The sequence below is a fragment of the Stenella coeruleoalba genome, assembly GCF_951394435.1.
Source record: "Stenella coeruleoalba genome assembly, chromosome: 17".
Taxonomy (NCBI): domain Eukaryota; kingdom Metazoa; phylum Chordata; class Mammalia; order Artiodactyla; family Delphinidae; genus Stenella; species Stenella coeruleoalba.
Window position 1 is genome coordinate 6,593,620 of NC_137163.1, and position 25,212 is coordinate 6,618,831.

Here is a 25,212-nt window from a genome sequence, read left to right on the forward strand (position 1 = left end):
TATATGTATACATATATCCCCTCCCTCTTGCATCTCCCTCCCCCCTCATTCCCACCCAGCTAGGTCATCACAGAGCACTGAGTTGAGCTCCCTGTGCTATACAGCAAGTTCCCACTATCTATCTATTTTACACATAGTAGTGTATTTATGTCAAACCTAATCTCCCAATTCATCCAACCCTCCCCTTCCCCCTCTGTGTCCACATGTCCATTCTCTACATCTGCGTTTCTATTCCTGCCCTGTAATAGGTTCATCTGTACCATTTTTCTAGATTCCACATATATGCATTAATATACGATACTTGTTTTTCTCTTTCTGACTTAGTTCACTCTGTATGAGCTCATGCAGCTCAATATCAAAAAGGCAAACAACCCCATTAAAAAATAGGCAGAAGACCTAAATAGACATTTCACCAAAGAAGACGTACAGATGGCCAAGAGGCACATGAAAAGCTGCTCAACATCACTACTCATTAGAGAAATGCAAATGAAAACTACAATGAGGTATCACCTCACACCAGTCAGAATGGCCATCATCAAAAAATCTGCAAACCATAAATGCTGGAGAGGGTGTGGAGAAAAGGGAACCCTCTTGCACTGTTGGTGGGAATGTAAATTGATACAGCCTCTGTGGAGAACAGTATAGAAAAGCCTTAAAAAACTAAAAATAGTACTACCGTATGATGGGGCCTTTGGGAGGTGATTACTTTTAGATGAGGTCATGAGGATGGGGTCCTCATAATGGGATAGTGTCCTTATAAGGAGAGAACAAAGATCTCTCCCTGTCTCTCTCTCTCTCTCTCTCTCTCTCTCTCTGTCATGTGAGGACACAGCAAGAACACGGTCATCGGTAGAATATAGAGGGCACTCCTGGGGTGCAGAAGAGTCTGTTTCTTGGCCCAGGGGTGATTGCATGGGTGTTCACTTTACAATAATTTATTCAACTCTATATGTACATTTTGTGCTTTGTGTACATAATGTATTTTAAACTGCAAAATGCTTTAAAAACTACCTCAAATCCCAGATATTTTTAAGATGCAATGAAATATGATATTATAGTAAAATGGACAAATTTAACTATCCAAACACACCAGGCATATTCATTATCAGAAATAAGCTTTGATCATTGTCATCCACCTTTCATTAATTCTGGACTTCATCCAGACTGAAGCCCAAGTGGCTTTCAACCAGCACCAGAGACCAGAAATGCTTCAGACTAATTTACATTTCCTTTGGTTTACTCAGAGCTTAATATAATGATGATGCCTCATTATGATAAAAAAGGAATTAAAAACACGAAATTCCAGGGCCCCAGAAAGAGTGCGGAAAAGATTATCTCAAAATAAGAAATAAAACGAGTGGCCTAGATTCCATCCCTGCTGACCTGGAGGCTGGGATTTCCCTGATTTGGTTCTTCACAGTTCTAAGTTCCATAACTGTATTTCATAAGCTTGGTATACTTAGCTATCTTTTGGAGGTATGTGTGTTATAAATAATAGTAGTCAGAAACCTTGTTAGGACTTTGTCGATTTGATGTTTTGGAGAAGTGTTGAATTTTTTAGAAAATCTATTAGGAAAAATGTTCATATAAGCCAATTATTTACATGAATGAAATTTCAGAAAGAATGCTTAAACAAGGTTTCCAAACAGAGTAATGATCTTTAGAAAAGTGAAGAAGGTATACTCCAGGAACAAATTATAATAGCATCAATCCTCTAAAAGCAGTAGGCTATGAATGTTAGCAGATGGTTTGTGGTCATTAGTAATGCTTAAAAATCAGCATGGTTTTTCTAGGGAAATTTTTTCTCATTAGTCTTATTTCCATTTTTAAGAGAGTTACTAGGTTCATGGATAAAGAGAATGTCACAGACATACCACATCTCAGTGTTCACAAGGCATGGGTGCTGGTTCCATTAAGCAGTTAATGTTTTTTAAAAGCTGTCAGGTTACTAAAATTGTCTTGCCAACCTCAAAGAACTCAATGCTTCAGCCTGCCCATATAGCTCTTGATAAATATCTGGATTAAGAGGAAGAAAACATACTTATCAACTGTACATGTGACCCAGAACTGGACGAAGAGTTTATACCTTGCACTGCAGACTCGCACGTAGAAGGATTTAAACATGTTCCAAAAGAGGACTGAAACTGTTGAAAAACAGTAGGTTAGAAAAAGTTCAGCAACACAAGGTCAGCATTGAGACAATCTGACTTGACATCAGTGTAGTTGGAAAAGACCCAAAGTCTTAGCCAAGTGCAGTCTGCATTTGAGCCAACAATGTGATGTGGCCACATGCAAAGCTAACGTGATTATAGGCTGTATTAATACAAGCATAGTGTCCACATCAAGTGGGTGATGTTCTCACAGTGTTCTAGACTCTTTAGAGCAGAAATACTCTTCAATCTGGAGTGTCTCATTTTGAGAGGGAAATGATAAGCCAAGAAATGAGCAGAGGACAAGTGGGATTACGGGTGATCTGGAAATCAAGCCATGTGAGAAGACCTGAGAATATTTCACCTTAGAGGGAACCTGGGAGCCGTCTTTAAATATTTGGATGGCTATCAGAAGGAGGAAGTTCTTTTCATTGGTTGGTTGGTTGCTTTTCCCACGTGCTGCAAAGGGTAGAATTCAGAGAAATTTCATAGAATGGTAGATTTCAAATTAAGAAAGAATTTCTACAGTTTGGGCCAGTGCAGCATGGAAGGGGCATCCCTGTGAAGTATTGGACACAAGGGATCCAGAAGAGCACATGCACAGGGACTGAGGTAAGAACGAGGGATAATACCTCACGAATGGTAACTGGCAAGGGCTTTGGAACCATACAGACCTGCCATCAATCCTGTCTTTCTATACTTAATAGCTCTGTGATTTTGAGCACGTTACTTAACCTCTCTGAGCTTTGGTTTCCTTATTTATAAAATGGGAATAGTAACATACTCATCTCACAGGACTTTTTTTTTTTTTTTTTTGCGGTACGCGGGCCTCTCACTGTTGTGGCCTCTCCCGTTGCGGAGCACAGGCTCCGGACGCGCTGGCTCAGCGGCCATGGCTCACGGGCCCAGCAGCTCCGCGGCATGTGGGATCTTCCCGGACCGGGGCACGTACCCGCATCCGCTGCATCGGCAGGCGGACTCTCAACCACTGTGCCACCAGGGAAGCCCCGGGACTTTTTTTTAAATTGAAATGTAGTTGATTTACAATGTTGTGTTAATTTCTGTTGCACAGCAAAGTGATTTTTATATATATATATATAATACATACATATATTATTTTTTTAATATTCTTTTCCATTATGTTTCATCACCGAATATTGAATATAGGTCCCTGTGCTATACAGTAGGACCTTGTTGTATATCCATTTTCTATATAATTCAACAGAACTTTTTTGATGATTAAATAAGACAATGCTCTTATTGATAACCCTTGTGGACTTCAGTGGAATTACTTCAGATCCTCAAACCTGCAAGGCAGAAAGATTTTTATCCCCTGATAAAACCTCCTTTGCCTAGAAAGCACATTTGCCTATGGTGAATTTTTCTATAAAAATTGGGAGTACTTGGCACTTTTACTATCCAAATTAGGCAAAAAAGTTGTGATTTCATGTTATCATCAGCCCCCATTTTTGCCATTTCTGTTCTGAGACAGTAATAGGTTCAAAGCCATCTTTCACACTTACCTCGACCCTCTCCTTGCTGGAATATTTGCTCAGCTGTAGACTCAGGGCAGAATCTTTCTTCATCCATCTCCATAGCCAGGCAAGCTTGGCACATTGCACAACCCCTCGCAGCACAGTACAAGAGCAATGCAGGTGACACCCGGACATGACTTGGTATTGCATGTCATGGAGGAATTAAAATAGGGAGATGTGCTAGGCAGAATCCCAAAGTGGCTCAAGACTCTTGACCCCTGGGGTAAATCCTTGCAGAGTCCCCTTCCCTGGAGTGTGAATAGGGTGGGTTTCATTTTGGTTATTAGGTAAAATGAGAAAGAGGTTTGGTGGATACAATGAAGGTCCCAAACCAGCTGTCTTTGAGTTACTCCAAAGGAAGTTTATCCTGAGTGAGTCTGACCATATCAGGTGAACCCTTTAAAGGGACCTGGCACTTCATAAGGAAGAGATTTAAAGTACAAAAGATTCTCCTGCTGGCTTTGAAGAATTAGTCTGCCACATGAGCCGGCCTAGAGAGGGAGCAACATGACAAGGAGCTGAGAGTGGGCCCCAGCCAACAGCCAGCAAGAAAATGGGGGTCTCAACCACACAATCACAAGGGGATGACTCCTGTCAACAACCAGTGAGCTTAGTGTAAGACCCCGAACCTCAGGTGGGACCCCAGCCCAGATGACACCTTGATGCTAGTCTGGTGAGACCCTGACCAGAGAACCCAGTTAACCCGTGTCCAGACTTCTGACCCACAGAAAGTGTGAGATAATAGATGTGTACAGCTTTAAGTCTCTAAATGTGCGGTAATATGTTTCGCAGTAACTACATGCAATGCGAAGTGTGTGCAGGAGTGAGAAACCCATTTGGCCATCCCTGTCATTTTCTCTTGAGAGCCTGCATTTTCTGTGGCATTGCAGTAAAAAAATCAGTGTCCTTCTTTGCTCAGAAGGGAAGGGAAGTGTAAATTTTGGCAGGGCCTCGTGGAGATATAGCTCCCCAGGTGCTTGGTGAGTAGAAAGAAGTAGATAAGTAGGTTCTATTATCTTCACTACCCTGCTGAGGCCAAGGAGGAGAAGCAGGCTCTGAGGTGTAGACCCACGTACCTCCCTACCAGTCTAGATCTGGAAGCTTCTGGGTCCAGAGCTAAGAAGAGAGGTCCAGACTGAATATGGCTTTAGGAGGCACCTGCATATGGATGGTAATGAATCTGCAGTGGATGTCTCCATTGCCAGAAAGATTGTGGATGGTGAGAACAGAAGATGTGGGAAAGAATCCTGGAAAACACCTACGCTTACATTTAAGAAACAGCCAGAAAGGAGCAGGCTGGCAAAGCCAACTGAAGTGGAGCCGTGCAGGGGCAGGAAGGCAATGGGGAGGGTGTGATGTCACGAGAGCCAAGGAAGAGAGGAGAGAAAAAGGGAGGATCAGAAGAACTAAACACAGCGGAGAGGCAGGTACGATGCAGACCTGAGAAGGGCTTTACTCAACCTAAGGTTGACGAGGTTGTCAGAGATCTTGGCCAGAGCACTTTCAGAGGAGTATTGGGGCAGGAGCCAGAGCGAGGTGATGTGACGGGTAAATACAGTACGGAGTAAGGATGGAGCATCATTCTTTCAAGAACTTTGTCTGGGGCTTCCCTGGTGGCGCAGTGGATAAGAATCCGCCTGCCGATGCAGGGGACATGGGTTTGAGCCCCGGTCCAGGAAGATCCCACATGCAGCGGAGCAACTAAGCCCGTGTGCCACAACTACTGAAGCCCACGTGCCTAGAGCCCGTGCTCCACAACAAGAGAAGCCACCGCAATGAGAATAGCCCGTGCACCGCAACACAAAGAGTAGCCCCCACTCGCCGCAACTAGAGAAAGCCCGTGTGCAGCAACGAAGACCCAATGCAGCCAAAAATAAATAAAATTAAATCTTTAAAAAAAATTTAAAAAAAAAGAACTTTGTGCAGGGTGGGGAGAGACAGGAGGAGGAGGACAGTGAGGGACTGTGGGGGGAGCAAGAATTGGTTTGAATTCTGACGGGAAGGAGTCAATATAGATGGAGAAGCCTCCCACCAAGAAGGACTTCTGTTCCCTAAGCCCAGGTCTTTTACAATATCTGCAAGCCTTTTGAGACGATGGGGGAGAATTTGGGATTGGTAAAGGGGTAGGTGGGCTCTAAATTGTTTCTAGAGCCACATTTCTGTTCTTATGAAGACTTGATTTGTAAGACAGTACAGTTGTTTTTAATTCCTCAAAAAAAAAAAAAACTGGGCTGCAACTTGAATGAAATAAGGTGCTGACCCACTCATCCAACTACATATCTGAAATTTGCTTCTTTGTATCGGAGAGAAGGTCTTCAACTAAGATGGAAATCAAAAGAAAAAAAATAGAAACGTAACATATTTTTCTCTTACGTATTTATAAACTTTCCAGAGCACCTACTGTGTGTAAGTCCCCGGCTGCGTTGGATACTGTAGTTGGAGAGGGGTGGAGAAAGGTTGCAATTCGAGGTTAATAATTTTCCACCCTGTTCTTAGAAACATCTTCAAAGCCATGCTAACAGGTTGGCTCTGGTAGATAAAGTGCCATCAACCCTTGCCTCTGATGTTATTTGGTTCTCAGTCTTCCAGACATTGTTGCACTAATTGGCTTCCCAGAGCTGCTTGCTTGGCTCTGCCAAGGGGTGATTAACAGGCTGTGCTCTTGCGGCTCCCAGCCCTCCCGAGGGGTAGCACGTGAGCTGGAGCCCTTGGAAAGCTGGGGGCCAGAGAGGGTCCTTCCTAAGGCCAGAGCATCCCATGGTTCCGGAGGCCTGAGGCTAAATTCCATGCAAGGCGCCCTTGTGCTTTATTTCTTCTCTGCGTTGACCTATCCTGGGAAAGACTTGGGACAAAGTACCGTTGTTTAGCTTGTGGACACAAGAAACAAACAAAAAGACATGGCTAAGAAGGGAACGGGGCATTCTAAGCTTGGGCTTCTCAAACTATCTGTATAAAGGTTTGTTTTGTTTAATTTCTTGGTGTAGACTCACTTCCTGTCATTGGACCCGTAACACGTTGTTCATGGACATGCCTTGGTTCAAGGACCTGGCTTTGGTCAATTTCTTCTTTTAATAGTGATGCTAATTTGGATGCCTTACCCGTGTCCCGGGGGTTAGGGGTGGTCAACCGTATTTACCTTCAGAGCCCAGCGAGCTCAGGTCAGAGCCTTCATTCCAGAGACTCTGTCTCACCCCCCTTCCAGTGGGTTTCCAGGGAAACAGGCCCCAGACAAGGATTTGAGTGCTAGGAGATTACTAGGTAATGACCCCAGAAAGAATTGTTAAAAGATTGGGAAAATGAAATGAGGCAGGGAAGGAGTCACTAAGAGGGGGCATGAAAAGCAAGTCATCATGGGGGCAACTGGCCTTGGTCCTGCTCGGGGAAGTTCTGAGAAATCGGGGAACACTCACCTCGCAGTCAGTCCACTCAGGGCACAGGGTTTGGTGTTAATGCAGAGCTGCCATGCACAGGTCGAGAGCTGCTGGTGGTAATCCTTCCTCACTTCCTGCCCACAGGCTCTAGTGTGCAGAGAGCTTCCAGGCAAGAACAGGCAGGGAGCTCAGGCTGGAACAGCTGGACAAGGACGGAGTCAGCAGCCTGTGCTGCGCGTGCAGCCTCCAGGTACAGTGCCACAATGCCTGCGTTTTCCTTTTGCTCCGTGCCCATCGCATTGTTTGGAATTATCTATTTCCTTGTTTCTTTCATAAAGTCTAGGACCTAGACTGTGAGCTCCTCTAAGGCAGAGGCTGTTCCCTCGATCTCTGAACCTCATCGTAGGGTGTGGTCTTTAGTACCCAGAAGATGAGGAATGCATAACTCTGACCCCACAACACCCCAGGGTGGGATTGCTCTTATCCTCATTTTATAGATGAAGAGACCGAGGCTCTGACAGTGCTGTGACCTGCACAAGGTTATGTAGCTAACCAGTGGCAGACTCAGATCTCCCAATTCCAAATCCTGGTTCTTCTTTGTCTGATTACAGCTACCTAGAATTTTCATCTCCGTTCCTTACCCCCATGCTACCCTAACATGCACACGCCTGCACACACTTTCGACTCCCAATCTGTACATACTTGATACCTTTTTTTTTTTTGGAAGCAGGCATGGCTTTCTTGACAGAAGAGAAGCCGTTTTTCACCTAAGCCATTTTGTGATCTAAGCCTGGCCACACAGTGCTTGCCCTGGAACAGGTCTCAGTAATTCATGATCTTAAGGGAACAAAAGAATGCAGGAACAAACTGTTACCAGGCAAGAGAAGTAACAACAGCAAAGATAATCTATCCGGGGCGGGGAGGCGGGGGGCTTCCCTGGTGGCGCAGTGGTTGAGAGTCTGCCTGCCGATGCAGGGGGCGCGGGTTCGTGCCCCGGTCCGGGAAGATCCCACGTGCCGCGGAGCGGCTGGGCCCGTGAGCCATGGCCGCTGAGCCTGCGCGCGTCCGGAGTCTGTGCTCCGCAACGGGAGAGGCCACAGCAGTGAGAGGCCCGCGTAATGCAAAAAAAAAAAAAAAAAAGATAATGTATCAGTTGTGAAGACTCCCAATCTGTTTCAATGGTATGGTAAAGATTAGCCTGAAGCGCCTAACTCCAGATCAACTGGAACCTAAGAGGTGATGATGTTGACCTTTTCTGACCCTCCTGAGTTTAGTCAACTAAAGCTCTGACTCTGTTGACAGCCCAAGCTCCTTCATGAACATGCATGTACATGAACATGCATGAAGCTTAAAACTTCCCCAATACAGCTGTTTGGAGAGACAGTGCTTTGGGAAAGTTCCCCCGATATTGTCCTCACTTGCTGCAAGTAATCAATCCTTCCTTCTCCTACTCTTGGGCTTGGTTGTGTCTTTTGGCTCGACACCCACCAAGAGGCGAACCCAGTTTTCAGGTAACAAGGATATTCTTGATAGATATTTACAGGTTGCAAACCCGGCCAGGGTCTTTGGAGTTGTCCATCTTGAGGCCGTTCAGGATGGCCCCCAATGGACTTCACAATATAAAAGGAAGGGAAGGAGAGTGGCTTCAGCTCTATCTCCCTCAAGCTCACCGGGAACTGTCCGCTGGAGTCATACCCACCCTGTATCTCCTGAAGGTGTTTTTGATTTCGGTGACTCTTAGCAGGCTCAGCTGTGCCTGTTGACTTTTTTCCTGCAAGGACTTCTTTGTTTTGTTTTGTTTTGTTTTGAATTTTATTTTGTTTATTTTTTATACAGGTTCTTATTAGTTATCTATTTTATACATATCAGTGTATACATGTCAATCCCAATCTCCCAATTCATCCCACCACCACCCCCCTGCTGCCACTTTCCCCCCTTGGTGTCCCTACATTTGTTCTCTACATCTGTGTCTCTATTTCTGCCCTGCAAACTGGTTCATCTGTACCATTTTTCTAGGTTCGACATCTGTGCGTTAATATACGATATTTGGTTTTCTCTTTCTGACCCTGGAAGGACTTGTGAAGCTTGCTTTTGAGTGCAGGCCCTGTGCCTGGCCCTACCACTCTCTCCATTGCTCTGCTCTCCTGCCACACTGGCTTCTGGGAATTCCTCAACCAATGTCTTGCTGTCCCCATCCTGGGGACTTTGCACATGCTGTTCCCTCTGCCTGGAAAGCAGTTCCCTTGCTTCTGCCTAATTACCTGTAACCCTTCCCATTGATCAGCTCTGGTGTCTTCCTGAGGAAAGACTTCTTTTTTTTTTTTTTTTGCGGTACGCGGGCCTCTCACTGTTGCGGCCTCTCCCGTTGCGGAGCACAGGCTCCGGATGCGCAGGCTCAGCGGCCATGGCTCACGGGTCCAGTGGCTCCGCGGCATGTGGGATCCTCCCGGACCGGGGCATGAACCCGTGTCCCCTGCATCGGCAGGCAGACTCTCAACCGCCGCGCCACCAGGGAAGCCCCCTGAGGGAAGACTTCTTGCTCTGCACCCTTGCCGCCTTCACCCTCCACACCTGAGTGAGCCCTCTTACACTCCCTCACCTGGAAACTGTGCCACTTTCCTCTTGGCAATGATTCCAGCTTGAAAGTGGACACTATTTATTGGCATCATCTGTGGGCAGGACAGCTTCCCCTTTTAGAGTCTAAATTCCCTGAGAAGAAGGGACAATGTCTGGTTTTGCTCAGCACTTCATCTCCAGCTCAGAGCTGGTGTTCAAATATTTGGATTGCGTGAATGGATTAATGATCAAATTAACAGCTAATCCTCACCAGCTCCTCCCAAGATAACCATTAGTAATCTCATTTTATAGATAAGGAGACGGAAACTCAGAAGGTTTGGGCTCGCCTAAGGCCAGGCAGCTTTGGGGGATGGCAGCTCAGCATTTGGAGTTAGAGCTGCCTGATCTCAACCGCGTGGGGACCTTGGGGAGGAAGGCTGGATGGAGTCATTTAGGGAAATTTGAGTCCTACCTGTTTGTTTTCTTTGTTGATGCTCATGAAATTATTTAGTTCTCTGTGTTGATAGGAAACCGAGGTGCAAGCAACACTAGGCTGGAGGAACGAAGATCATGACAAGGTGAGGCTCGGCCTCGGTCTGTCATGGGAATCGATGAAGTGGGGCGCCAGGTGTTTACCGTAACAGTCCTACCAGGAGACCTGAACAGCAACACAATGCAGAGCGATTTCCTTGCCCAAAAATGGTTGTGTGCGTGTGTGTTGTTTTGTTTTGTTTTGCTCTTTTATCCTGAGGGAGCTGCATTCTTTGCTTGAATAATTGGTGGGATACCAAGTAAGCAGGCTGGGGACTTCCCTGGCGGTCCCGTCCAGGTTAAGACTCGGCACTTCCAATGCAGCGGGTGCAGGTTCGATCCCTGGTTGGGAAACTAAGATTCCACACGCCGCGTGGCGTGACCAAAAAATAAAAATAATAATAATAAAATAAATAAATACAAAGTAAGCAGGCAGGAAACTCACTGCTGTTGTAGGCAATTACTAGCCTAGGAGTTGAGAGATGGGGGCTCTGGGTGCAGCAGTGTCAGACCCCTCCTGTATCCACCACCCATCACCCTCGGTACGGATGTTCGACCCCAGACCCATTCTGACTGGAAACTAAAATGAATTAATCAGCCTCAGCCCCTCACTATCCTACTCAGATTTACCCCACCTCCACGCCTGCCGCAGCTGGGCAGCCCCAACTTGCATGTGCGTAAAGAACCTAGATGATGAGCACTAAAAACCACGTGTCAGGGGCTTCCCTGGTGGCTCAGTGGTTGAGAATCTGCCTGCCAATGCAGGGGACACGGGTTCGAGCCCTGGTCTGGGAGGATCCCACATGCCACGGAGCAGCTAGGCCCGTGAGCCACAGCTACTGAGCCTGCGCGTCTGGAGCTTGTGCTCCGCAACGAGAGGCCGCGACAGTGAGAGGCCTGCGCACCGCGATGAAGAGTGGCCCCCGCTCGCCACAACTGGAGAAAGCCCTCGCACGGAAACGAAGACCCAACACAGCCAAAAATAATAAATAAATAAAATTAAAAAAAAAAAAAAAAAAAAACGTGTCAGAAAGGGAGCTATTCCTTAAGGACTCATTACTTTGTAGACACAGTCTTTGACACCTTCCGCGCCCCAGCATTTTGTATCTGTTTAACTTTGTTGATCCCTGAAGACTGAACACACAGAGCCCTGGCTTAAGTCTGAAGAGTTGTCCCTATTGGGCTTAACAAGCCGCTGCTTTTGACCGGCTTACTATGAGTGTCATTGCTTTCAGTGCCCCGTTCCACTGATCTTCACAGAATAATATTATGGAAAGATCAATAGAACTGTGTTTTTATTTTATTTATTTGCTTATTTATATATTTTTAAAAGGTGTTTTTTTAAAAAATTAATTATTTATTTTTGGCTGCATTGGGTCTTCGTTGCTGAGCGTGGGTTTTCTCTAGTTGCGGCGAGCGGGGGCTACTCTTCGTTGCGGTCCGCAGGCTTCTCATTGCGGCGGCTTCTCTTGTTGCAGAGCACGGGCTCTAGGTGCGCAGACTTCAGTAGTTGTGGCGCATGGGCTTAGTTGCTCCACGGCATGTGGGATCTTCCTGGACCAGGGCTCAAACCTGTGTCCCCTGCGTTGGCAGACGGATTCTTAACCACTGTGTCACCAGGGAAGCCCTAGAGCTATGTTTTCAAATTAAAAAAAAAAGTTGTTCTAACAGCAAAACCTTTTTTTTTTTTTTTTTTTCCAAGTGATATCTTACAGGGAGCCTCAGTATAGAGGTCAATGTGGGCAGAACTGCTGGTGTTGGAGGGTTTCAGGGGACCTGGAGGCCAGCCCAGGCCAATCCAGCTCTATGGAGCAGTGGAACAGCCATCACTCTCAAATAATCACTCGAGTCCACTTGCAGCAAAGTTTGTAAAACAAAGGTATCGACTGTTGAAACTGAACTCTCATACAGCAGGCAGGGCCCCCATGTCCTGCCCTGAAATGTTTGTTTGTGATCCCCAAACCTTCTGATGTGTGAATCTGTCTGCCTTTGCACATGGATAGTGGTCATGAGCGTCAGTGTATAATTCATGAAAATGGACCCAGTGCTGGAAAGAACATACCAGCGAGGCCACCTGCAGTAGGTGGCCAGGGTGTGATCATTTTAAATTCTCAACCCGCATCCGTTCTTCTCTCCCTACCTACCATGTTCCCATTCTAATAACTGGGGTTCTGTGGCCATGGTCTTCACTCTCACCCTCATGACGCTGTTAATGAATGTCAGTTCTAACATCTGGGGTCAGCTGAGCCCTGGTCCCTGCTTCTCAGTCTGCTTCTCAGCTGCCTGAGTCTCTCGGTTTCCGACTAAAACTGGAGGCTGGGCCTTATCTGTCTCTGCCCACCTCCTTGGATCCGATGCCTTGCCTCCTGAGATGGTTATAAAGTGCATAAATCAGGGATGGACTTACAGTCGGCATTCAATATCATTTGACATTTTTGTTGTTGTCGTTATTTTTACTTTTTAAAAATTCTGACTCCTATTTCGTGCAACCCTGGAACCAGTGAAAATCATGTTTCACCCTCTTGGGATCATGAGGTCAGCTTTACTTTACCAGTAATGGCATGACATGTCATGGTTGTATGCACTTAATCTCTATCACAGCCCTCATGAGGGATTTATTGATCTTATTTTATAGCAAACGAACAAACAAAACCCCACGCCCTCAGGTTGCTCTGCTCCCTCAGTGTTTCATTTGCAGATTAGGTATGAGAGGAAATCCCTTAATAAGTAAAAAGGTAATAAAATATGAAAACACACACAAATACATACGAAAAGGCCAATTAGAACTGCTATTATAATGGTTACACTAGATAGTCCAGCATTGTCAAAGATCACGTTTTATTTTGAATTTTAGTAAGCAAAGTGGTTTTTGAAGTACGTATTTATTTGATTGGACTTAGGATCAGCTACGCCCACTGTCCAACTTCAGTGCTGATCTCAACGCTGCTCCTCCTGTACTTATGTTCTTGGGAAAAAGCATCCACGGCTCTTGGGAGGTTTTGTTTGCCTTTTCCTCCAATGAAAAGGGCCTCAGAAAAAAGGGTCTCGTTTAACGCTCTGATAAAAGCTTGGGAGCCTTTCCCTGGGAAAAATGCCCATGCTAACACAATCTTGTACATAATTTCAGGATGTTGATACATTCCCCCAAAGCCATGGACCCAGCTAAAAACTCCTGTTTTCCAGTCCGGACATTGGAAGATGACGATGAAGTTGATATATGAAGAAGCACAAATTGGACAGCTGACCTTAATAAATCATAGAGGAGGAACAGGTGACAAGCACACACTCGTACCCACGTGACTGTACTTCTCCCAGCTCGCTCCAGCACAGGACAAGCGGCAGGTGTGGCTCACCGCCCCTGTGGCAAGCCGCTGACACGGTGAGAAGGACAGAGCAGAGGCAGGACCGGGCTGTGCTGATCTGATAAGGGGATTAAGTTTCGGCTTCCCTCCCACCATCCCTAATGCCCTCGGACTAAGCAGCTGCCCCAGCTCAGCTCTTCCTCGGATGCAAAACGTCTCTCTGCCCAGGCAGTCGCTGCATGCTGGCCCCCAGAGGCACCAGCCTTTCCTGAAACACATGGTGATGTTCTTTACACCTTTGCCCAGGCATGCCCTCTGTGGGCGATGCCCCGCCCCTCCGGTCAAGTACCCACTTGCTCTTCGAGACTGGCTCAGGTTTCACCTCTGAGCTGTTGCCCTAGTTCTGGGGGTGGGTTTAGCTGCTCCCTCCTGCGCTCTGCTCGCCCCACACCCACCCCTCTCTTTCCTGTGCTTACTACGCGGTAAGTGTGGGACTCCTACAGCAGTTATTTTTTCACATGATTGTCTTCTCCATCAAGAGGATGAGCTTCCTGAGGACAAAGACCAGCTGCTTCCAAGCGTCTGGCGCATAACAGTTACTTTATAAACATTTCTGGTCGGACTTCCCTGGCGGTCCAGCGGTTAGGACTCTGAGTTTCCTTTGCTGGGGCCCAGGTTCGATCCCTGGTCGGGGAGATAAGATCCTGCAAACCCGGCAGCGTGGCCAAAAAAGAAAAAGAAAAGTTTTGGGGATGCTATGACTGAGTGATATATATATGGTCAACCTATGAAAAGAAAGCAGTATGATACAGGACACGTGTAGGAGACAGACACACTGGAGAGGCAGCAAGTTCATGAAAACTTCTTTCCTAAAAGTAAAGACAAGTCACGAGGGTATATAAGAGCTGCCTGAAGCGGAGGGAACAGTGTGATACGTGAGCAGCTAAAGGGGACACAGACGGTGCACCTGGCAGGCCAGAGGCTCTGAACCTGGAGCCTGGACCCCAAGAGCCGCTTACAGCAGAGTCCCCGAAGGGCCTCCTGGAGCAGGAAGGTGCTGTGGGACTCCATCTGCCTTCCCCACACTCTGTAACAAGAGCAAGCGCTTGGTTTTGTTTGGTTTTGTTTTGTTTTATTTGGCTGCACCGTGGCTTGTGGGATCTTAGTTTCCTGACCAGGGAATCGAACCCGGACCCCCTGCAGCAAAAGTACCATGTCGTAACCACTGGACCGCCAGGGACTTCCCAAGAGCGAGCACACTGAAAGTTCGTTTTCGTGCAGAGGTCTCATTTTCCTAGTGCATCTCACACACCTAATGTTTATCAGGCCCACATGCTTTCATTTTCTTTTAATAAAATCTCTGGGCCTTAACCCTGAATTGAGAGGGTCTGGGAGGAGCGGTGTGGCAGGAGGACGAAGCTGGTGCAGGAAACGAGGCAGTCCTGCACAGACGGGAAGGGATGTTCCATCAGCAGGAAACAGCCCTCAAAACCAGTCACATCAGAAATGGGTGACACCATGATGAACTGTTAGTGACGAGACATAAATGGAAATTGAGGGGTCTGACAGAGGGAACTTAAGAGAGACAAGAGATGTAACACCCCCTCCCCCCTGAGCAATCACCTTCAGCGGACACTGCCATTTGGAGCCTCAAAACCCTAGGCATCGGGTTAGCCCCGTGTTTGCACGTATGTTTAGCCACAGACCACTTTTCTGGAGTACATCCTATACAGTAAGTCCAACAGGTCCAGCAGATAAAGGAGAAGCAGCAGTGAGGGGGCCAGAGCCCGCACACTTCCCCCTCTCCTCCCCGAACCCAGTACCCCTGGAGGCAGGAAGGTCTCTGAGGAAGCCAGTTTGAAACCTATTGCACTAAATTACTGGTCTTAGTCTTGGCATCCCAAACTCCAATGACCCCAAAGTCCAGATGGACAGCATAAAAGAGTGACACTGGCTTGTTTTGGCTTTGACAAAATTGGGGTGTCCTAATAGAGGGAACCCCAGAGGAAAAGCTGTGCTTCCTCCACGGGATTGATTGTTGCTAGACTCTGGCAGACCGAGGAATGCAGCCGGCTCTGTGTTCACAGACCAGATTTTTCCATTGAAGCCAGAAATCCAGATTTTCCCATGAACTCACCTGACTTTAAAAAAAAAAATTAATAGACTATTTTTTAGAGAAGTTTTAGGTTACAGAAAAAATGCATGGAAAGTACAGGGAGTTCCCATATACTCCCTCCCCCAGCCCCATTCCAGTTTCTCCTATTATTAGCATCTTGCCTTAGTGTGGTACATTGGTTACAATTGATGAACCAATGTTCATCATTACTAACTAAAGGCCATAGTTTACATTCATTCTTCGCGTTGTACATTCTATGGATTTGACAAATGTATAATGGCATGTATCTGCCAACACAGTATGAACCAGAGTCATTTCGTTGCCCTCAGACTTTTCTGTGCTCCACCTATTCATCCCTCTTCACTTACCCTTCCAGCAACCCCTGGCCACCACTGATCTTTTCACTGTCTCTGTTCTTTTCCAGAATGTTCATATCTTTGGAACTGTACAGTATGTAGCCTGTTCAGACAGGCCTCTTTCACTTTGGAAATATGCATTTAAGTTTCCTCCACGTAACTCCCGATTTTTAACTACTGAAAATAAATTGAAATAGTCACAAAATACTGAAAGGTAGACCTTCATCCTACACCTCTCTTGGTTGGATGAGGAGGTACGTTTCTCTCGCTTTTTACAACCGGTATTGGAGGTGGGGGATGGGGGAGAGGGAGAGGGTCATCTCAGAAATGGAGGCAAATGTGAGGGAGAAATGGTTCCTGAAGGAAGCATGGCTTCCAGTTTCCAGTTTTGCTTCTGCTTTCTGGTTCAAGCTCGCTCAGCTTGGGATGAGCCCCTCCACCTTCAGTGTGCCTGCCTCACCCAGAATCCCACCTGGTTCTCACTCCATCCTCTTCCTCCCCCACTCCCACCCACCCCACTTGATTCAGAGAGAGAAAGCACAGTGATAATGCCCGTGGAGGCCCTATGTTCTCCCTCCCGGCTGTGCCCGTGGCCAGGGTTTGCCCAGAAGCATCCGGCAGAGCCATCCCCCAATAAGATGTAGCAGCCCTGGCTGCCGGCAGCCACAACCAGTGATACCTGGATAATATTTCTTAACATGAGGTTCACAGCTTGTTTTTATGCTCATGCAACATTCATATGAGAAGAACCATGTTTGCATTTAAAACTTGTGGAGCAGCTTAAGAACATGGGGCTGGAATCAGACAGTCCTGGGCTCAGATGACATTTCTGCTGCCGCTAAGTAGCTAAATCCATACCCACTCTGGGCCCCAGTTTTCTCATCTGCAAAAATGAGCACAATAATGCCTTCTCTGAGAGCTATTAAGATTGAATGCTGCATGTGGCTTACACACAGAAATGTTCACTGAGCGTCAGTTCCTTGTCTGCTCCTTACGGGGAGCTAGAGACCTGGGTTTTAGTTCCAGCTTTGTTATCATCCAACTTTGTGTCTAGGAATTAGTCACAAATCGGAGACCACAAGCCAACAGCTGCCCTGCTTCTATTTATTTTTTAACTTTTTAAAAATTGAAAACGCTTTTTTAAAATTGAAGTATAGTTGCTGTACAATATTATATGTTATAGGTGTACAATATAGTGATTCACAATTTTTAAAGGTTATCCTCCATTTATAATTATTGTAAAATATTGGCTATATCCCCCATGTTGTACAATATATCCTTGTAGCTTATTTTATGCCTAACAAACATCAATAGTTTGTACCTCTTACTCCCCTACCCCTATATTGCCCCTGCCCCCTTCCCTCTCCCCATTGGTAACCACTAGTTCTCTATATCTGTGAGTCAGCTTCTTTTTTGTTATATTCACTAGTTTGTTGTATTTTTTAGATTCCACATGTAAGTGATATCATACAGTACTTGTCTTTCTCTGACTTATTTCACTTAGCATAATACCCAAGTCCATCTATGTTGCTGCAAATGGCAAAATTTCATTCTTTTTTATGGCTGAGTAGTATTCTGTTGTGTGTATGTATGTGTGTGTATATATATATATATATATATATATATATATATATATATATATATATATATATAAAATATATCTCACATCTTTTTTTTTTTTAGCGGTACGCGGACCTCTCACTGTTGTGGCCTCTCCCGTTGCGGAGCACAGGCTCCGGATGCGCAGGCCCAGCGGCCATGGCTCACGGGCCCAGCCGCTCCGCGGCATGTGGGATCTTCCCGGACTGGGGCACGAACCCGTGTCCCCTGCATCGGCAGGCGGACTCTCAACCACTGCGCCACCAGGGAAGCCCTCACATCTTTTTTAACTTTTTATTTTCTATTGGAGTATAGTTGGTTAACAATGTTTTGTTAATTTCAGGTGTGCAGCAAAGTGATTCAGTTATACATATACATGTATCTATTCTTTTTCAAATTCTTTTCCCATTTAGGTTGTTACATAATACTGAGCAGAGTTCCCTGTGCTATACAGTAGGTCCTGGTTGGTTATCCATTTTAAATACAGCAGTGTGCACATGTCAATCCCACACTCCCAATCTATCCCTCCCCCCCACCCTTCCCCCCACCCCTGTAACTATAAGTTCATTCTTTAAGTCTATGAGTCTGTTTCCGTTTTGTAAATATATTCATTTGTATCAATTTTTTTTTAGATTCTGCATATAAGTGATATTTGTCTTTCTCTGTCTGACTGACTTAACTCCATATGACGATCTCTAGCTCTACCCATGTTGCTGAAACTGGCATTATTTCATTCTTTTTAATGGCTGAGTAATATTCCATTGTATATATACACCACATCTTCTTTATTCATTCATCTGTTTTTCTTTTTTTAACTACATGCATCCATTTATTTATTTATTTTTATTTTTAAATTTATTTTTGGCTGCATTGGGTCTTCGTTGCTGCTTGCAGGCTTTCTCTAGTTGTGGCGAGCGGGGGCTACTCTTCATTGTGGTGCGCGGGCTTCTCATTGCGGTGGCTTCTCTTGTTGCAGAGCACGGGCTCTAGGCACTTGGGCTTCAGTAGTTGTGGCGCGCAGGCTTAGTTGCTCCGCGGCATGTGGGATCTTCCCAGACCAGGCATTGAACCCATGTCCCCTGCATTGGCAGGTGGATTCTTATCCACTGTGCCACCAGGGAAGTACCCATTCATCTGTTGATGGACACTTAGGTTGCTTCCATATCTTGGCAATTGTAAATAATGCTTCTATGAACATTAGGGTGCATGTGTCTTTTTTTTTTTTTAACATGTATCTTTTCTAATTCGTGGAAAACCTTTTTTTTAATGGAACATCTTTTTATATACACTCAGAAAGTACACATATCAGGGAGTTCTCTGGTGGTCTAGTGGTTGAGATTTGATGCCTTCACTGCCGTGGCCCAGGTTCAATCCCTGGTCAGGGAACTGAGATCCCACAAGCTGTGCGGCGTCACAAAAAGAAAAAGAGAAAAGAAAGAAAGAAGGAAAATATACATATCATAACTCTGCACCTTGATGAATTTTCAAAAACTGAACACACTGTATACTCAGGGCCCAGATGGGAAATAGCATCCCCAGAACCTTCTCGCTCCCCCTTCTGGTCGCTCACCCTGCAAGAGCATGACTACCATCCTGACCTCCAACACCCTCAGTTGTAGCTCTGCCTGTGTTTGTACCTTATATAAATGGAATCCTGCAGTACGTGCTCCTGGGTCTGGTTTCTTTTGCTCAACACTGTGTTTGTGAGATTCACCCATATTGTTGGGTGTGGCTGTAGATTGTCCATTTTTATTACTGTATTGTAGGGCTGGCATTCTACGGCTGGCAGCCCAAATTCCACCTTCCATCTGTTTTCATAAATAAAGTTGCGGGGTTTTTTGTTTTTTGTTTTTGTTTTTTTAAACATAGCCATGCCAATTAAGTTCTGTACATGTCTATGGCTGCATTCTGCACTGCACTACAGAGACAAAAGCTGAGAAGACCATAAGGTCCACAAAGCTGGAGATACTATCTTGCCCTTTATAGAGAAAGCTCTGGGACTTCTATATAGTATTCCATTGTGTGAATATACTAACATTTATTTATTCATTTCACTGTTAATGAGCAGTTGTGTAGTTTCCGAGTTGGGGCTATTAAGAGTAATGTGCTAAGAACATCTCCTAAATGTCTTTTGGTGAAACATGCGTGTGCACTTGTGTTGTGTCTGTTCCTGGGAGTGAATTTGTTAGATCATAGGGCAGAGGTGAGTTTAACCTTATCAGAAACCGTCCATCAGCTTTCCAAAGTGGTTGTGCCGTTACCTCTCCCATGAGCAGTGTCCGGAGCTCCACTTGCCCCATACACTCTCTGCACTGGTATTTCCTGCCCTTATCATTTTAGCCATTTTCCCTGCTCCCATTTTGATGCTTCTCCTCTTTCTATAAGTTATTTCTCAGTTTGTGGTTGGGCACCTCCAGGGTTAGAGCACTCACTGCATCTAGGGGGCAACTGTTTCATCTTTGGACACTTTGTTTTCTTAAGAAGCTCTTCTTCATTGGATCACCTTTTGGATATTTAAAGATCAACACGTGTCCCCACTGAATGCTGTCTTCTCCCAGGGAAAGAACACTAAACATTTCCAGCTTCTTTAAAGTCACTTGGAAAATATGGTTTGCGTGCCCTCACCATCCTGGTTGCCTGGTGAACAACAGGCTTAGCATCTCTGGACCTCAGTTTACCCATCTGTAAAATAAGGTTTGATTCAAAGATCTTTAAAGTCATTTTAACTCCAACATTCTGTGCTAAACCTTAACTTGGGAACCCTTGCAGAGATACCCCTATACATTTCTAAACAGGGGCCACCCTCCCCTAAATGTTCCTGTTAATGTTTATCTGCTGACAGTAGCAAATGGAGACATTTATTCATTCCATTTCTCTTCCTTCCGACATAGTTTCTGAGAGCCAAGGATGTTCCAGTTGTGGCAGAAGGAGCTCATGGTGGTAAGACTGATGTGGGTTTCTCCTGTCACACACACGGCTCCAGCAGGAAGCAGGAAGGGAAAGTGGATTGTGTGCCGGGGGGACCCCGTATCGTCCGTGGGAGGCTGTAAGTGTGCCAAGTGCACTTTAAGAAGGCGAGATCAGGGGAGATGTCGGCACTGATGAACTTCACCAGAGGCTGGAGGGTGACTGGGGGAGGGAGGAGTTGGTGCTTGCCTGAGCCTGGTCACTGGAGGACGGTAGACTGAGGCATCGGGGGAATGCAGGTTTCACCCTCAGCCTTCTCAGGATTTATTCGTTTGCAGCAAATGACTCCCAGGCCAGACTGCTCTCTGCTTTCTTTTTGACATAAGTGTCAGTGGTGTGTAAGGATGGAAGAATAGGTCAGCAAGTCTGGATGTCAGCCCCCTCTGATATTTGAATTTTGCAGAGACCAGCCTAATTTTTAAAAAATCAATTTATTTATTTTTGGCTATGTTGGGTCTTCGTTGCTGCATGCAGGCTTTCTCTCGTTGTGGCGAGAGGAGGCTGCTCTTCGTTGCGGTGCGTGGGCTTCTCATTGCGGTGGCTTCTCTTGTTGCAGAGCATGGGCTCTAGGTGCATGGGCTTTATAGTTGTGGCCCGTGGGCTCAGTAGTTGTGGCGCATAGGCTTAGTTGCTCCACATCACTTGGGATCTTCCCGGACCAGGGCTCAAACCTGTGTCCCCTGCATTGGCAGGTGGATTCTTAACCACGGCGCCACCAGGGAAGTCCAAGACCAGCCTAATTTAACTGACCCAAACACTGTCAAAATGTGAAGGCAGGACAGAGAAGATGAAAATACTAATTAGGTTTGCAAGATATTAAATTCCACAGTCTAATAGGAACACAGCTTTGAATTTTTAAAAAGAAAACCTAGCTGTCATGTGTTAATTCATTTAAGCCTCACAATTTAAGCCCATGCAGTGGAGATCACCCTTGTTTTATGAATGGGGAAACTGAGACACTGAAAGCTTTAGAACTTGCCCAGTTTGTAAGGATGAAACCAGGATTACAAACTCAGGCTGTCTAGTTTTACAGGCATTGCTCATAATCACGATCCTTTTAAATACAAGTACAATCATAGCGCTTCATGTTTGCGAGGAAACCTTCACTTGCAGGTCAGAATTGGAGGCCTGGCAGCTTGGCTAACTGGTGTTGGAATGGTGAGCTGATGAGATCCCAGCGCGGGGAGCTACCTAATCTGACTCTCCCCCAGTTTTACTGATGGGCTTAGGAATGGATGTCTCAGGGTCACAGAGCTCACTAGTGTCAACTATACTGTCAATAATAATGACATAAAAAAAATTACTCCACGAGGGCAAGGAAGTTCCCAGAGGAAAGCTGGATGCTGTCACTGGGAGAAGGCAGGCCAGAAGAATGGACGTTCGCCATGGAGTGAGCATAACTTGTCCAAGGTCACACAGCCAACAAATGGCAGAATCAAACTTGAACTCAAATCCATCTTACATCGAAGCTTAAGGTAAAAAAGATATCCCCCTTTTATACCAAACCTTGAATGACAGAATCTTCTCTTTTCTTTTCAGCCAAGCATGTGGTCAGCTGGTTGTTTAGAAAGTAAATTCTTGGGTACACTTTATGAGTATTTTCTTGTGGGCTCATGATGGAACGAATGGTAGATTTTATTAACGGTCCCAATTCTTCACTCTACCCTGTGGTAACACCCTTTGTCCTGGGAATTTATCTTCTCTTACCAAAAAGCTGAGTATATTTCCTTTACTGTTGATTCTGAATTTGGCCATGTAACTTGCTTTGGTCAATGGGATGGTAGAAGAGACTTGAAAAAGCACTTGACATTTCCACTTGCCCTTTTTGGCTTCTGCCATCACCATGAAAAGGACATACGTAGGCTAACTCGCTGTCCCAGGAGGAAGACGGAAGCCACATGGAGCAGAGCTGCCCCAGCTAAGGGGTCCCAGCCAAGCTCAGCAGAGTCCCAGTCCCCACTCAACCAGAACACACAGGTTCACCCCAACGTTCATCCCTTGATCCATCCTCCATCCTTCCACACTCTCCCTTCCTTTAATAACTGTTTATTGGGTCTCCAGATGGGCCTGGCACCCTGCTAGGCTCTGGTAGTCCTCCTGTTTTTGTTTTTCTTTAAAATAAATTTATTTATTTTATTTATTTATTTTTGGCTGTGTTGGGTCTTTGCATGGGCTTTCTCTAGTTGTGATGAGCGGGGGCTACTCTTTGTTGCGGTGCGCGGGCTTCTTACTGCGGTGGCTTCTCTTGTTGCAGAGCACAGGCTCTAGGCACGCAGGCTTCAGTAGTTGCAGCACACGGCCTCAGTAGTTGTGGCTCGTGGGCTCTAGAGCGCAGGCTTAGTAGTTGTAGTGCACGGGGCTTAGTTGCTCTGCAGCATGTGGGATCTTCCAGGACCAGGGATCGAACCCGTGTCCCCTGCACTGGCAGGCGGATTCTCAACCACTGCGCCACCAGGGAAGCCCAGTCCTCCTGTTTTATCCTCCTTGTTGCTGGGCTCCAAGGCCACCCCTCCCCCCCACTTTTTGTTTACATTGCCCAGTTACTATTGCTTGCGGTTGGTTTACAGAATATTTATTGTACTTATAAATCTGTTCACTTTTTTTTGCAAACTATTTAAATGCAACTGATAAACTTAAAACCTTATGAATCAAATGTCCTTAAACATTTACACACTTGGTCAGATTATCGTGTTTCACTACAACTTTCAGTCTAATATAACTTCTCTTGAATGCTTCAAACACCTTAACAACACAAAAGTTTTTACTGTACCCATACTTAAGCTTATTTGTAAAAATCAGAACTAAGGATTTGACCAATTTCTTTGTTAGCTATATAAAACATCTTTTTGTACTTTTCCAGGATTCTAATATCAGACCCAAAAGAGAAAGATTATCTCCTTCCCAGGTGCATGGAAATCACAGCCTCTGGATCAATGATTGATGGATTCTTAGCGGGAACACTGAATCCTTCAAGGTGAATCAGATGGCAGCAGGCATTTGCTGGTTGGGATGCCCTCTCTCAGATCAGGTTCAACTGCTAAGGCAACAGGACTTAGCAAGTTCTTGCAATCTTCACTTCTGTGTCTGTTGAATTTTAGGTACATGATGTTTGGCCTCAGTTTACAATTAACTTCATTATGCCTCATTAGAATTCATTATAATTAGCAGGGCCATAGAGCCGTTTAATCTATCAGCCATTCTCCTAGGACATCTGGCCAGTCCATTAACTTGCCACACCAATTATGAACGCTCTTTCTACTTGGTTATTTAGGAGACCACTGGTCTTGACCTGCCCTCCCTGGTTTGGGTACAGTTCCTACTCTTTCTGGAAATATTTGACTCACAGTAAACTTACCTGCTCTTCTCAACTTATATAGATATGCCATTTCATAAACAGATATACCGAACTTCAAGTAAGGAACAGATTCCCATATTATGCCGAACTTACCTACTTACTAAAACACTGCTTTTAGCCTTTCTTTGAGTTATAACTAGCTTTGTCATTACACATATTAACTTTTCCTTTTTTTAAAAAAAAATCTATTTATTTATTTATTTTTGGCTGCGTTGGGTCTTTGTTGCTGCGCTCAGGCTTTCTCTGGTTGCAGTGCGGGGGGCTACTCTTCTTTGTGGTGTGCAGGCTTCTCATTGCGGTGGCTTCTCTTGTTATGGAGCACCGGCTCTAGGCTCATGGGCTTCAGTAGTTGTGGCACACGGGCTCAGTAGTTGTGGCTCGCAGGCTCTAGAGCACAGGCTCAGTAGTTGTGGTGCATGGGCTTAGTTACTCCGCAGCACGTGGGATCTTCCCGGACCAGGGCTCCAATCCATGTCCCCTGCACTGGCAGGCGGATTCTTAACCACTGCGCCACCAGGGAAGTCCCTAACTTTTCCTTTTTGATCGTTAAGGACCCATGGCTTTTCACAGATTCAACTTGTTCTGGTAAATCGACAACTGTAGACCTAGCTATTCTTTGTTATATCCAAGTTGTCACAACCTGACCAGAGGGACCCCGTTTCCTTTTCAGTCAACTCCTTTGTCCTTTCAGCAATAGCCCAGCACTTTTGACAGCAGCCTGGTTTTCTGGCAAGAGCAAGTTGTCTCAGGCCATTCTGACTTTCCCCTGCTTCCAGACGTGGACTCAGGTCCTTTGAAGGAGCCCTGGGTACCGCTAACGAAAAATGCTATTGAGATCAATGTGTGTGTGCTGAGGGTACAATGTGTGCATGCTGGTGATGAGATGGCACACCATGGCCACTGAAAAGGAAGAACTAGAGAGGACGTTGCTTCCTAAGGTCATAATTATGTTCTCAAATTGCTCAAATCATTCTACTATTACCACCTCTTCTTTTATACAGTTTTAAATATATTTTTCTCTATAACGTGCCTATTCAGATTTTAACACTTCACTCAGACTGTGATTATCCCAACCTCTGATTTTATCAACTTCTATGTGCCTCAAGGCCCATTATTTTGAGGTCACTTGTATGTATACTTTATCAGAACCCGCTTTCAAGAAAACATCTTATAAAATTATGTATCTAAATTTTTCTGTTTTCCTGTAAATGCTCATTTGTCATATACCTATTAGACATAACTATAAAATTATTGACACAAATATATTCAATTATGTTAATTTATTATTATATAACCAAATGCCATTTCATGGTGATACATTTCTGGCACAAATTCACTCCTGTGCTAGCCTTGAGAGGCTGATGGACACCAGAG

The 25,212-nt window shown here is 45.4% G+C and overlaps 1 protein-coding gene across 5 annotated transcripts in view; it reads left to right on the forward strand.

The window, feature by feature from the left end:
- LOC307176345 (uncharacterized protein) overlaps positions 1-16,215 on the forward strand; it is an 87,909-nt gene extending 71,694 nt beyond the window's left edge. For 3 of the 5 annotated variants that reach the window (XR_013824723.1, XR_013824725.1, XR_013824726.1), the window contains 4 exons: positions 7,201-7,306; positions 10,140-10,190; positions 11,846-12,022; positions 13,271-15,734. The gene's annotated coding sequence lies outside the window, so the exon portion shown is untranslated. Of the gene's footprint in view, positions 1-7,200; positions 7,307-10,139; positions 10,191-11,845; positions 12,023-13,270; positions 15,735-15,985 lie in introns of those variants that run through there. The other 2 variants (XR_013824722.1, XR_013824724.1) reach the window with 2 other exon arrangements.
- Positions 16,216-25,212: the final 8,997 nt, after the last annotated feature.